This window comes from Symsagittifera roscoffensis, chromosome 7 (genome assembly GCF_963678635.1).
Source record: "Symsagittifera roscoffensis chromosome 7, txSymRosc1.1, whole genome shotgun sequence".
NCBI lineage: Eukaryota > Metazoa > Xenacoelomorpha > Acoela > Convolutidae > Symsagittifera > Symsagittifera roscoffensis.
Genome location: NC_087068.1, coordinates 20,428,653 through 20,444,844, shown reverse-complemented (window position 1 = coordinate 20,444,844; position 16,192 = coordinate 20,428,653).

The following is a 16,192-nucleotide window of genomic DNA, read 5'->3' as shown; positions in this document are numbered from 1 at the left end:
TGTCAGTAATGCTGATGAAATCACTTCAGCAATGAACCCCGAGGAAACCGAAACCTCATCTTCACCCATCAAGGAAATTTGTAACGGTGCCGAACAATCATCACACGTCTTAGGTCTTAAGTGGGACCATGTGAAAGACACATTGGTTGTTAGCAGAGGCGTGGATCGTCCTCTCGATAAAGCAATAACTCAACGAACCGTCTTGAGTTTCGTCTCTTCTGTGTTTGACCCTGTTGGGTTAGTAGCTCCATACACAGTTAGGGCCCGTCTTTTACTGAAAGATATTTGGAAAATCAGTGGTCAAAGTTGGGACGACGAATTGCCAGAAGACATAAGAGATAAGTTTCTCGAATGGCACTCCGGTCTCCCTCTCTTAGGGCAATTGACTATTCCCCGTTGTTACTTCACAGAGCTTGTTGATCAAATTGAGCTCCACATGTTCGGTGATAGCTCGCAGGACGTTTTCTGTGCTGTTGGATTTTTGCGTGCGCGACTCGCGAGCTCGCATAAAACTCAAATATCCTTCATCTTTGGTAAAGCTCGCGTTGCGCCCATGAAAGCGCTATCTATACCGAAGCTAGAGCTTCAAGCTGCTCTGCTCGCCACACGACTAAAAGATGATATACTGACCGCCCTTACCGTCTCTATTAATCATGTCTTTATGTGGACAGATAGTACAACAGTTTTGCAGTGGCTAAACTCCACTGAAAAATTACCTGTATTCGTCGCTAATCGTGTCGGCGAAATCCTCGAGTCGACCACTATTGATGAGTGGCACCATGTTCTGAGCGGCGATAATCCAGCTGATACCGGTACGCGGGGGATTTCTTCGGAAGCCCTCAAGGATAGCAGCTGGGTTATTGGTCCGAGCATTCTCAGGACTACTGATTGGCCGTTTATACCCGACGAACGTGTAATCAATAAAATTCGTTTGAAGGGTCCTTCTTGAGATGTTGATAATTGCTTGGAGACATCATCTTCCTTCGTCAACGATGTCACATCAATCAAACATCCCGAACACGGGTTCAATTGGGAAAGGTTCAGTTCCTTTACAAGATATAAACGAGTAGTCGCTTTTATGTTGAGGATGTTGCCTTCACATAAGCATTTTCGTGGTAAGGACTTACGAATCACCGACCCCACTGAACTTGATATTGCAGAAAGCAAACTGATTCATCTTGCTCAGATGGAATCTTTTCCCGTTGAGTTAAAAACACTCACCGCTGGCAAACCTATTAAGAATAGTAGTAAAATTGCCACATACTCGCCATTTATCGGTCCCGCTGGAATCATTCGTTCCACCGGACGGATTGTGCGCTTAGTGGATACCGAGTTTGATACTAAGCACCCAATAATACTCGACGCCCGACATACCTGAGTTCGTTTGTTGGCCCGCAGCCTCCACCATAAGCATTTTCATCAAGGATTAGATTACATGCGCTCCGTTTTAAATATGAAATATGCAATACTTGGGTTGCGTCGACTACTTCGGTCTATCGAAAATCAATGTGTGACATGCCGTAAACGCAAAGCAAGCACCATCCAGCCAATTATGTCCGATTTACCGGTCGAACGTCTCGGATACAAGCAACCACCCTTCAATCATACGGGTGTGGATTACTTTGGACCGCTTTACGTTCCGGTTCGCAGAAGCACGGAAAAAAGATGGGGATTTCTTTTTACTTGCCTCACCACCAGGGCTGTACACCTTGAGATTGTACCATCTCTGGACACCAGTTCGTGTGTCATGGGCATTGAACGGTTCGTTGCGCGCCGTGGTCCGCCAAGCACAATCTGGTCGGATAATGGCACGAACTTCGTTGGTGCGGAAAAGGAATTACTTGCCTGCATCAAGAGCTGGAATGGCATGGCTCCGACCATTTTTGCACATAAAGGTGTTACTTGGAAATTTAACCCGCCAGGCGCACCTCATCATGGCGGCTCCTGGGAACGCCTCGTCCGAAGCGTGAAGCGCGTGCTGTACGATATCCTAGGCAGTAGGCGAGTCACTGAAGAGGTGTTAGGAACAACACTCTGCTTAGTTGAACAGGCTTTGAATTCGAGGCCAATCACTCCCGTTAGTACCGATTCACGTGAGTTAGAAGCGTTAACCCCAAACCATTTTTTGCTTGGACAACATGCCACAAGCTTTCCTTCGCTTTTACCCGGGGAGCACTTCGATCACAAGAAAAGGTACGTGCGAGCGCAGTCATATGCTAACGCGATTTGGTCTCGTTGGCTTCGAGAATATGTTCCCTCGCTGAATAAGCGTGTCAAGTGGCACACTCATTCTGACTTCACTCTTAAAACAGGCGATCTCGTGTGGGTGATTGAGCCCGATAGTCCGCGTGGGTACTACCCTCTCGCCCGAATCGTCAAGCTAAACTACGGACAGGACGGTTGCGCCCGATCCGCCCTTGTCAGGACCGCAACCCGTGAAGTCACGCGGCCGACCGTTAAGCTCGCTCCGGTTCTTCCTTCTTCAGGGGGGGAGGATGTTGCAATGCAAATGTAGAATAAAACAAGTATAGATGCATATAAAATAAGCTCAGTTGGCCGAGTGGCCTAAGCTACCATAACGCCGATTATATAGGTTAACAGTTGACGTAGGTTCGAGTCCCCCACCTGCCCATGTATTAATATACAAAAAACGGGGGTTACATCCTATTTTAACTGTTTTTTGGTTCTAATTTGGTTCAGCCTTGATTAAGGTTGACCGCCAAAAAGAGCAATTTGTCTCAAGGACATTACCGACCGGTTCTTGTGGCTAGCTTGCGCCGATTTGTACCAAAAACGGTCAGATGCTAAAAATATTGTATGATGTCCTGATCAATAGAAAAATACCGAAATTTATCTATTGCTTGAGTTATTTACCGATAAATATCTCATTAATTTACGAATTTGGATGCAATTATTTTCGTTTAGAGATTAGCGAGATTAGCGAGATTAGCGTTACCGTTTTTCTTCAAATGTTACCATCATTGTTATTTTTAATGCATTTGCTGCGAATGGAGTCGCATTAGCTTTATCATTGAATATGTTATGAGACAGTATCGTCAAAAAATTTCAGAATTGTGTGGTCAAATGGCTTCCCCTGACCATTAATCGTAAGCGCCCATGTCTATTCATCTTGATAATCGTCAATATTCTGGAAGATTTTACAAAGATAGCAATCAACTTTCAATTTTTTCTGACTTTTTATAAGGTATTTTAGCTTTCAGTTATTATAAATTTATCCTCAAAAACATGTATTATGGCTCCTGCAGCTCAACAGAAGAATTAAATATTTTTTCAAAATCTTTGAAGACATCCATGAAAATAAAATATTTTTGTTTCTAAAACATTTCATATCGTTTTGTTGAGCTAACAGTTTATCAAACTTCTGCGAAACATCAGCAACAACATCAAAACAGTGTTTACGATAGAAAATTTTAAAATATTTTTAAGAATAAATATTTTTTTGTTTAAAATAAATCTTCATTTTGGTTCATCTACTTTGGCTCCAATAACCAACTGAACTGTAATTGTTTTTGATTAGGTTGTTAGATTTAAGCATCTATAGAAAATGTTAGGTAATGAATTTTTTTGATAAGAATTGTAATAATTTTTGGCTGATAATTGTTAGCTGATGAATAATAGCTGATGATTGTTAGCTATTTCTGTGATTTTTATGCGCTTAATTCGATGAGTTTAACTACTATTTGTTTTATGAATGTTTACTTTATGACCTAAAACTGCTTCACGACTAGTAATGATCCAAATAATTTTAAATTCTTTAGTTTAAAAACTGAATTTCAGTCTGATGATCATTCGTTCTGGCATAGTTTTGTCGAATCTTCCACAAATACCCATTAAACTGGCAGTCATCGGTTTTTTCTACAGTTTTTCACTTGCAAAACCCGATGAGTTATTTTGCTTTATTCGTTGATTTTGTTTTTTTTTTAAAACGAATTTTAGTCTGATGATTATTGTTATGCTCAAAGTTTCATTGATTGTTGATTCAGTTATAATCACATCTAGCTTAGTTTTGAAATCCCGCACCGAAGTTTCATGGATAATAATCGATTATAATGGATTTTCGTTGACTAAAATTTTGTCAATATAATCGATTATCATGTCAAATTTAGACCACATAATGGATTTTTAATCGATTATAATCGATTATTTTGGAAAAATTTAAATCCATTATAATCCATTATAACCGATTATAATCCATTTTTGTTTTCAATATAATGGATTATTTTTTGTACATAAAATCCATGAAAATTGAATAAATTTTGTAAATAATGACTCTAATTTCTGCAACTTTCTGCAAAATTCGAACGAACACGTTCATCCAGGGGCGACCAATATGTAGTAATTTTCCAAAAAGTGCCCAAAAACAGCATTTTTGACCAGCTCTTCACGTCAACAACCCCACCTCCCCTCCCCAACTTACCCCCCCGGCAACGTACTCCCTCCCCCCAACGTACCCCCTCAACGTATCCAACATCCAACCACCCCCCCCCCCCCCCAACGTACCCCCCCCCCCCCCAACCCACGACGTAACCCCCTCACGTAACCCATCCCCCCACGAAACCCCCAACCACGACGTGCCCCCTCTCTCTCTCTCTAGTTAGGGGACATCTAACTCTAGTAAGGGACATCAACTCTAGTAAGAGGTGAGGGGGCACATCAATTCTAGTAAGAGGTGGGGGGGGGGGTTGGTGTGCGATCTATAGGTAACTTTTTATAATTTTTCAATAACTCGATTGAAAATAGGAAAAAAAGAATTTAAGCGAAAAGAAATTAAAACAAAATAACTAACTTAAGTTTAACAAAATTATGAAAAAATGAAAACAACACAAAAAAATATTTGAATAAATAGATTATAATCCATTATAATTGATTAAAATGGATTATTTTTCTTTCGAAATTTTTTTTGAAAATAATCGATTATAATCGATTATAATAGATTATATTGGGATTTTATTGCTTTAAAAAATATTATCATTATAATCCATTTTCAATCGATTATAATCGATTATTTTTGTTATTTTATAGAGACTGACAATAAAAATCCAATATAATCGATTATTATCCATGAAACTTCAGTGCGGGATGCTTTGTTTTGTTTTATAACCGTGATTTCCGAAAAAAGGTTTTCTTTTTTTTCAGACAGTCCTAAGTAAATGTTGAACAAATTAGTCGCAAAATTTTCAAATTTAGGAATTTTTTGAAAGTAAAATTGCTTATTTTTTGCAAGTAGTCGAAAATATGTAAGAAATTTTTTTTTTCTTCAAGAATTTGGATTTTTCTTGAAGAATCTTTGATATCTTCCTAGATTTTTTGGCAAAAACTTGCCAAAACAACTATAAATTTCTTTGATAATTAATCAAGATTTTCGAAGATTTTTCCAAGATATCAAAAATTAATGAATGTGGAAGATCATTATACTGGATATTTTGTACGAATCAATTTATAAAAAAAAAAACATGCTAGGACTTGTAAAGATCGCTTAATGTTCTTCTTTTCTGGCTTTAACAGGTTGAAAAAGCGAAAACCATACTTCGAATCATGAATATCAAAACAATCACGCTTTTGATTAAGTTGTGTAATTGATATGTGAACTTGCAAGCAGACAAATTGCCCACTGGTTAGTCTTCTGTCATTTTCTTTAGTTTAACCACGCAAAATTTCGATTCTAATTGATATGATGATACTTTTGATTATAGTATTGAATCTACAAATGGAGGCTCGACTGAGGAGTAGAATTAACCTGTATGGCCAAAACAGATAGTCTAACGTACAGGCTATGTACGCATCCGGGTCGCCTGCCCATTAGGAGTCCATCACTGGGGCCATCCTTGGAGCCAGGCCTGGCCAGTGGAAATTCCATGTCAAAGTCTTGCAGGGATTACCCAGGAAATCCTGGAGCAATCTGAAAGTCCAAGGCTGGTTTTCAAAGATTTTCGCAAAAAAAAAAAACGAATTTTGCGAATACCATGAAGCTTTTGTTCGACTTTTTTTAATCTGCTCGAAAATAAAAACAACCAAGTTTATGCAGACTTGAGAAAACCCATAGACTAATTGGTAAGATTCTCTCAGTTAATTGCACTTGTAGATTTGCCATTTAAAATGAAATCAGAAATTACAACAAAAAGGTAACCTTTTTATGTGGCTAGATAGCTTCTACTCTATAAAAAAGAGTAGAAGCTTCTACACTAGATAGCTTCTACTCTATTTTTTTTTCAAAATTGTGGAACAATATCTATCGTGTTTAGGCTTACAAAATCAAAGAAACTAAATCTGGCTGCACAGGAAACGGTAGTTCGCATTCTTTTGTGTGTGTGTGTGAGAGAGAGTCAGTGTGTGTGTGCTGTGTGTGTTAGTGAGTGTGTGTGTGTGTTGTGCGTGTGTGTGTGTGTGTGTGTGTGTGTGTGTGTGTGTGTAGAAAAATAAGTCTGGACTACCTCATACACAAAAAATTACACAACCATTTTCTTAAATGTTTGTTTGGGCTTAAAAATGATCTGGCGTCTGCAAAAAAGAACTATCAAAATTTTTTGTAAAAATTAGCTGATTTCCTAAAAGGCTTCCTAGCAGGTGTCCAGCCCTGGTTTTTGAAGATTTTTAAATCTTAGCCTTCATGGCAGGGTTTTTGAATGGCTGCTGCAAAAAAAAGCTGGATTGTTCTAGACTCTGTAAGTTCCTGGCAGGAACCGAAAACTTTCCTCCGGCTATAAAACCCGGGAAGTCGTGAACCGTTCCATCAATTTATATTGACAACAGTTTAGCACACGCTTCTCAATTTAGTGACCATTTCAAGGCCATTTTCAGCCGCTGTGAATTCTCAAACTTATCTAGTTGTGTGAAAAATTTGAAGTTGGAACCATTTTTTTAGGCAGGGACAACCAGTTACCTCCAACTGACAGTGCAGGTTCCCGGTTTCAGAAAAATTTGCATTAAAAATTGAAAATTAAATTAGCAAGGCTTTGATCTCTAGATGTTTATGGTGGGGCTATTCTCATGCGCGAAGGACCGAATGGGCTAAAAACTCGTGGGCGAAGGGCCGAAAAGAAAGTTAGCCCAAAGTCAACTTTTACAAAGAATCAATCGCCATTCAATTAAATTGAATTGAATGAAGCAATATTTGCTTCTTTCATAACGAAAACCTTGAAATATAAAATTTGTTCCAATTCGGCGGTGGTTAGTGACATATTTCTGCCGTTTTTATATTCGGCCAAGACCAATATTAAGTCCCTAGAAATGTTTATTTTCTTTCAGATTTTCACCTTTTTTTCCAAATTTCACATAACTGAAATCTTATTGGCTGATTTTTATTTTCGCGCATTCGGTCCTTTGCGTATGATGGATTCCACCAAGCTTAGAGTCAAAAAGTCAATAAAAAGTTTTAGCGTTATTTTACCGAAAACTCTAACTTGACTTAGACTTTGTGGCAGAACTATCAGCAGCCTAGGTTATCTATCATAAACGATAGATTCCCTCTTACGCGAAGCACTGAATGCGCGAAAATAAAAATCAGCCAATCAGTTTTCAGCAATCTGAAATGTGGAAAGAAAGCGTGAAAATCTGAAAGAAAGTTAACATTTCCAGGGACTTAAAACTGATATTGGCCAATATAAAACGGCAGAAATATGCAAAGTTTTCAAATTGTCACTGACTGCCGCCGAATTGGAACAGTTGTTATATTTCAAGGGTTTCTTCAAGAAAAAACCAAAAAATATTGCTTCATTTAATTCATCTTAATTGAATGGCAATGGATTCTTCGTAAAAACTGACTTTCGTTTAACTTTTTTTTCGATCCTTCACCTCGAGTTTTTCGCCCATTCGATCCTTCGCGCTTGATAATAGCACCCTCTAAGTTTCACTTTAATGCGTTTCGCCTAAAAGAAAAATTTCATCGAACAAAATGTATTCGCAATTTTAGTTTGATTTTAATTGTTATCAGAACATTTGGTTGACATTAAATGAAAAACATGGTGTTTCAAATTTTCCGACGACCATTGAAAACGAAAACTGACTTTGCTTTCAATTTTAAATTCCTTGAATCAATCTCATTTTATTCGAACCTGATCATTCGAGAAGCTAAAAGGCAAAATGCTTTAAGTAAGCAGCAAGGAAATGTATATGAGAATGCAATTTGAATCGCTGGTGATAAAATTGACGAAGTTTCGACGAAATTTGTAACATTCAGTGCTTTAATAGAAGATTAGAAAATCTAATATTATAACGTAAAAAAGTATACAACGATAAACGGTTGTCTTAGAGCCCACGAGGGCTATACAAGTAAAAGTCTGGAAAAAATACAAATCAAACTCAAAAAAAAACAATCATACTCTGGAAGTCAACTACAAGTCAAACTGTGCAAAAAATCAAACTCTGATGTCAAGCTCAAGTCAAAAAAGTCAAACTCTCGAAAAATCTAAATTTGGAAAAAATCACTATCACTTGAATATTTAAACTTCAGGTCATTGGATTCACGCAGGGCCTGCGAAATGAAAATCAGTAGAACTCCATGTCTGTTTTACATTTTGATGTTTTTCAATATTATAATTTACACTTTATTTGCTTATTTTATTCCAGAATTCTATCTAGATGTTAAAAAGTATATCTCAAGCTCTGGTCAGATCAATTTTACGAGGACTGATTGCTCGCAAAACATGGATCGGTAAAGATGCGAAAACGACATTACGATAGCTCAGGCCTCTGAAATTATCAGATGTAAATTATGATTTATCCACAGGTTGGGCTGAAACGGATCTTAATGAGTTTAGAAAGAACATTCGATTATGAAAAGATAAATATTTGTGATAGTATTTTTATTAAGATGTTTTGAAGGCGTGCAAGTTTTTGAGCGCCATCTTGGGCAATTTTTGATAGATTGATTCAAAAAATAAGTCTTGTATCCACATCTTTATTTAAATTTACCGCATAATTAGTATTTAATAAAACCAGAATTCTAAAGTGGCGTTTTATATAATACATTTTCAAAAACGTTTTAACTATTTTTTGCGGGATCGCGGAAAAATTGTGGACCTTTAACTAAATTGTACAACTTTAAGCAATAACTATTTTGCGAAATCGCGAAAAAAACTGTAGACCTGTAAGGCAGGTGTTCCACTGTATTTGCAAAAATTATAAGAAAACGAAGCAGTATTTTGCCAGTTTGATCTATCGGATACTAGCTACCTCGACGAAATGACGTGGTTACATAACTGGCGACTCTGTTTGCTAGGCAATTACAGTTCGCTGAATGTAACAAAGTTTATAAATAAGCGCAATTTATCGAGAAGAGTCAAACTGAGGAGTTTCGAGTCAGAGGATGAACAACTTCGAGTTAATCACGCGTTTGTGAACAAAACAGTTTTCCATTCGAAGCCCAAGATTATTTTTGTGGCTGGCCTTGAAGGAACCGGTCATCATCTACTGAAAACTGCATTCAACACTGTTTGCACTGACAGAAAATTCTGCTATCATGAACCACCTACATTGGCTAAGATGATTAGCTGTGGATTTCAAGGAACTGTTCTTAAAGATGGAAAGACGCTGAAGAAGCTCAAAAGCAGTGTCGATGGCTATCAAGGAGAAGTTTTGTTTTTAAACCTCGCAGGACCGGGTATATTTTTCTTACATTTATTCGAAAATTTGTCAAGTTCCACAATAAACCTCCATTTGAAAACTGTCACCAGCCCCCAACATTGAGAATGTCTATGGAAGCAATTCTTCCTTTATGGTTTTTGTTCTTTCAGTTCTTCAAAAGAAAGTAAATAACAATTGGAACTGCTAAACGAGATTTTAAAACCATTAAAATTTTCTTGAGTGGAATTCAACCCGGGCTTGTAGCAAATTCTATGACAGAGCTTGTCCATTCTTGTTGCCAGACCGTTTACAATTCGAAATTATACAAGTTTGCAATTATACATAGCTTTTCAATTTGTGAAAGAGCGTTTGAACCTACCAATTTCAGCTTCAAAATAAAGTACAACAATGCTCGTATCAGGGCAAAGCCCTGAATGTTCCGACTGCCTTGTAAGGTTTATGGAGCAGTAATAACATAAAATAAAGAGCATCAACAAATTAAATATAATAAAAAAAATGAAATTTTTTTTTTATTTGAAATTTTTTCTATGAAAATCACCCCCACACGCCATATAAACAACAAAAGAATAGATTTTGCTCCTTATAACAAATCAACTATGGCAAATATTCTTCTTTGGAACAATTTCTAAGACGGATTAAATCTCCGCTTTCGCGTTAATAGCGCGAAATATATCGTGCGTTAATTGTCCCAAATTACCCAAAATGGCAATGTTTAAACCCCCATAACCTTACAAAAAATGATCACAGGTGCAATATCTTTCCAAATTTAAGCTCAAGACAACAATAGCTTTTGAATGGTTTTTTAAATAAGATTCCGTCAAAATTGGCTAGTTAAAAAGTCGAACATTGTCTGAAGAAAAAAAAACATCCCGAGCACAAATTTTCCGTTACTTTCGTATCGAAAGTCGGAACAAAAATCAAATGAAAGCATTTTCGATTCTATCGACAGCAAATCACACAAAATTGCTCGTATCAGAGCAACGCTCTGAGTTTTCTTTTCTAGGTCTATGGAATAGTGTTTGCTTTAACAAATTGATGAATGAAACTTTCAACCTAAGAAAAACGAAAAAATCATGCCCCAGATGATATACTAAGAAATACAAAGGGATTTAACTTGCACAATATTAGCAAAGTATTAAATAAGATAAACAGAGAAAATAAACAACTCCGAGCAAAAGTCTTTAAAAGTAGGGACAAAAGTTTTGCGGTTTGACTATAGAGTTAGTTTTCAGTTTAGGTTATTTCCTTCATTAAAATGAAAGCAAAATTCTTTATTGAACAGAGAAAGTGTACATGTAGCTAAAACATGATCAATTTTTATTTTCGAAAACAGACTATAATTGTCAGATGTCCCAGCGAAATAAAAAAAACTTACCTTCTGTGCAGTTTTTTCAATTTTCGTTAATTTTGTCAAAACTGTTCAATCATAAATGAATCTAGAAACTCAAAAAGCTTTAAGGCCACTTTTTTCTTTAAAATTCGAAAGTTTATTTAAAAGACGGGTCATGTTTTGTCGATTCGGTCAAAACATACAGCTGAAACCTAAAGTTGGGTTAATTGAAACGTATAGTCGAACTCAACTTTGAATTTAAAAAATTTACGGAAAATTTCTCAATTTTTTTCTTGTTTTTTTTTAAATGAGATTATATCAGTCGGCTTGAATTATTCGGGTGGTTTTTTTTTGGTTGAACTTGGTCATAAAGAATGTACTCGGTTTTTTCTTGATTCGACTTAGTCACAAAGCATTTACTCGGTCGAATCTTTTTCGTGGAAAATAATACTTGATTAAACGTTCGAAAGTTGTTGCTCATCAGTTGATCAGGGTCAAAAAAATGTTTTCTTAGTCGAATTTACTTTTGATGAAAAAGCTAGTCGAAACTCGGCGAAATGTTTTGTTTTGATCGAACTTTCCTTTGGTCTAACAAAGCCGAAACATAGCAAGCTTGGCTCGAGACGGTTAAAATATATCGAGACTGGGTTAGCCGGACAACAAATAAACTGGTCCTTGAAAAGTGGCTTTAACTTACTTCCGCCTTAATCTGGAATAAAATTGATCTAATTTAACAACTTGTGTGTTTTTCATAATTAATCTCTCAAAATTTGCATCTTGCATAAAACGTATTAAGTATATAGTAGTGCAAGATGCAAGAACTATTAGACAGCAATGATAAAATTAGTGCCAAATTTAGATTAAAGTCATTTTTTTATTTTAACCAATCAGTTAAATTTCAGAATGAAAAAAGCCTTTTTTCACTGATGGGCAGCAAAACAAGGTTTAAATCAAATATTGAATAAAAGAACGATAAAAAATAACTCTCACCATATAAGAAAAATTAACCGCGTATTAAGATCTCATTTCGTGATTTGGCATTTCGCGAAATATCGCGATATCCAACTACGTTCTTAGTTTGTGGCAAAAAGTGGGAAATTATTTTGAAGGTTCTGATAAGTTCTACCAACAAAAACAAAGTAGTGGTTACATTTTGTAATCTGAAGTGTGGTTGTGAGTTTGTTTTACAATGAAGTTTTTTCATTGTTTAATTTCAGTTATTGTTGTCACCATTGAAAATGTGCAGGCACTTTCGATTCGGGTGTGTTTCATTTTTTTCCACTAATCAGGTACCACTAAAATCCATACGAATGAGTCAAGTGATATATCAAATTAAGGCCTTTTTAGTCGTGATTTGAACAACGTCTTAAAGTTTCAAAAAGTTGTGCTAGTGTCGTGAAAAACCGGTTTGAATTTTTGAATTTTAGTCTAGTTTCAAGCGTGTAAAGCGATCGAGTAACTTTCATTATCTGAGAGTTTATGGCTAAAAAGATATTTTTTATCAAAAAAAACTATTTAGCGCTTTGCAGGAAAAAATACAGCTTTATTTAACACTAGGCAAAAAAAAACGTTCAAAAATTTTCTTAAAATTATTTATCAAATATGAAGATTTTTTCCTTACGAGGCCAAACTGTGTATTTTGTGAACTGTAAGCGGATTCTTCAATAAATACGCTCTCTTTGATCTTTTCGTTGGGTCATGTCTTTTGATCGTTCTGACAAAGTTTTAACCAGTTAAAAAACTTGTCTTTGGGTTCCAGAGACCTCCACACACTAAATTGTGCGCCTTGTGCTCCGTTTCGCTTCGTAATGTTTTTTTTTTCATTATTGTTTGATATTTAATATTTTTAAGTTAAATATTGCCAATTATGCCTAATTTACTAACGCTCTACAAGTTTGTATAGTTTTTTCATCACATCGCGTGCAATAAACGACTTCAATTTGAAAAAAAAAACGTTCCGAACATATTATTTTTTCAACGGTCGGAACATTCTGTGGTACTTGCACAGCAACAGTCTATCCTTGTTTGAGTATCAATATTTTACAAATCCTTGATAACTCCAGTTAGAGCGTGATGTTGTCATTTACAGTAATTTACGTCATTTCAGCCACTAATGAAGGTTTCTTTTTCATATTTTTGATTTTGATCGTGATTTCTAGCTGCCGCTCAGTCATATCCGAACTGCAGGTCAAAAGAAGTAGCTCCTATCCCAGATTTGGTACAGCTAGCCGAACTCATAGAAAAATGGAAACTGGACTTCAGAATCATCCTCCTGGGCAGAAGCCCAGAGTCTATCCTCACTTCCACTTTGACACGGAACTTTGATGAAAACCTCATAAGCCAGTGTAATATTTTATCTAACGCGACCCGAGCCCTAACGGAACAGTTAGAAAAACTAGACAGAAAATTTTTAGCTGGTGGATGCTCGATCGAACGCAGTTACATGGAGAATCTAGCTTCCATTGAGAAACACTGGATTCCCAACTTGGGTTTCAGTCGAGAAATGGCAAGAAAAACTTTATTGAAGTTTGAAACCAAAACACCACGATTAATAGAAAGTCCGAGAGATAACCGAGCGGAGTATGCACAAACATTGGGACGCTTTTATTCTGAGTACGCTAAATATCAAATTATTTTCAATTCAGTGTTTTAAAAAACGCGACTTCCTTTGTGACTCTGATTATAATCAACAAACCCAAATCATACCTAGTAGACGCTAAATATCGATTTTTTTTTCAATTCAGTGTTTTAAGAAATGCGATTTTTGTTGTGATTCTGATTATGATCAACCAATTCAAATCATTACCTTGTAAACGTTGAGGAGACGTTACTCGACATATCGAAAGATCTCTTGATAATCTCCCAAATTGGTGCTTCATCCGTCAAATTATTCATAAAATGAAAGTAAATTATTATTTTTGTTGGTACAATTTATCTTGGAAATTTTGAAATAGATGTTTGAATATCCAATCTAACTTGAGGAAGCGTAAGCCGCATTATGGAAAAACATAGGGAAGACTCGATTCACTGATCACCCAAAGAGTACCCCTTTGGAGCTGGTTTTCTACATCCATTTGCAGCAAAGTTTTCAAGCCACCCAAAACTTTTCTTAACGCATCTTGAGTGCCAACTTATGATAACTACGAGGAGTGAGAGCATGACTCGAAGAACTCAATAAACTTTGCCAGATTAAATATAACGATCCCAGATTTTTTCAAGAAAAAACCCAGGGAGGTGGTTTGGAATTATTGAAAACGAACGGTAAATCGGTTGGATATTCGCTACAACCATTATGGGTTGGCTACATGTAGGTAACTCTTAGAAATCCAAATCACACAACGAGTACTAAGGGCCGTTCTTTTCACATGCAATATAAAAAAGCCACACTTTTAAAGGTTCATGGAAGAAAAAATAAAGCAGATTAAACAAAAACAAAAACCATTTTGAAGAGCAGCCTTTTCTAATAGAGCAAAGTGAGGCACCTAAAACATACAGAAAATCCCAGAGAACAATAAACGTATTCATTTTTGATAGATTCCAAGCATTTTCGTTACATGATTTATATTTGTTATCTGCAGAAAATACGCTTAAGCTTTGGGGAGATCCAGCGTGCTACTAACAAAGCCAGTAAAAGTCATTTCAGTTATTGAATCAATTTCAAAAATTTCACGGGCAAAATATGCAAATAATTGCGAAAAAATTGCAGGACAAAAAGTATCTAATTACACAGAGGTGATGTGGAGCTTCGCAGCACTTGCGATCCAACAGAATTATAAAAAAGCATAAGTAAAAATAATAAAAAGGCTGAAAAAAACTGGGTGAACCAAAAAATTTGTATGTCTTAGTGAAGGACTTCCAGGGCTCAGCTACAGCTGCTGATAAGTATTTGATGCTTTTTGGATTTGTCATACAGATTCGGGACAAAATACATAACTTCAAAAACTGGACTTTGACCCTAAATTTAATTGTTTCTCTTTTAAATAATTGAGGAAAACTTTTGAGATTTTGAAATTTTCTCAGAGAACTAACCTTTCTTTTACAAAAAATTAAAGAGTAGCCGCTTCTGTAGAAAAAATTCGTCCAATCTGTTAATTCGATTGAACCCAAAAACCTGGGTTTGGCAGGGTAGTTCTCGAGAAAAGCCAAAAAGTTTTTAAAAAAACGGTCAAAATCCAAAGTTTGATTTATGCGGTAGCCATAATTTTTTGGGCGAAGTTGCGTATGAAAAGGAACTTTGCAAAACTCGATTCTCCATTGAAGCTTCAGGTTTGGAGGTTAGTTTTAAAAAAAAAAACTAAAAAAATTCACAAAACGGTCAAAAAATCTATAACTCGACTATTTTATGTATATAAAAAAATTTGGGCGCCTTTTATGGAGAGGTGTTTTTCAAATCCTTTCTATTCATTGAAACCAAAATCTTGTTTTGGTAGGTTAGTTTTTGAAAAACAGAAAATTTTTTTAGAAAAATTATCAAAAATTCGCCCACAGACATTTTCAAAGGCTGTAGACAAAAGGGGAAAGCAAAAAAGACAAGGGAAGTATGCAGGCACACAAGAATGTAGGCGTTATTTCTATGGAAACCCTTTTTTGAGAAAAAAAATCGACAACAGATTTTTAAGAAAAACACCGAATTTTTGCAAAAAAAATATCGAAATTTTCCAAAGCGTCTCAAAAAAAATAAAAAAAAAACTTTCACTTTCATAATGCCTGTTTTTCTCAAGCAGGAATTCTAAGCAAACTTACCCAGCAAGACATTTGAAATTCAATTTAGCAACCAAACACAAATAACAAAGCGGAAACAAGTACGACAGTCTTTGAGCAGACACCAGTTGAGCCAAAAAAAAGGACTTCCAAAAAAATTGACAAAGTTTCAAGTCACTTCTGAAACTACCGTATTAACTAGTACCCACTCAGAAGTTAAATTATAATTTTTTTTTAAATTGAGCATTTCAGGTGGAGAGCACTGAGCATGTCAAGTGATTCAATTGATTTCGTTAAACTAATTAATAACCCGAAAAAATTCTCCATTCCGATTTGATAATGCTTGCTAATTTGATATCGCAAACGATTTGATATCGCAAGCGATTTGATATCGCAAGCGATTTGATATTGCAAGCGATTTGATATCGCAAGCGTAACATTAATCAAAGACATTTTTAACACAATGAAAAAGACTGCTTTTATCTCTTTGGTCTGAGATAAAAAGCCGAGTCTCTACAGAAAGCCGCCCAGCCAATATTCCAGTTTTGAAAAGACGCA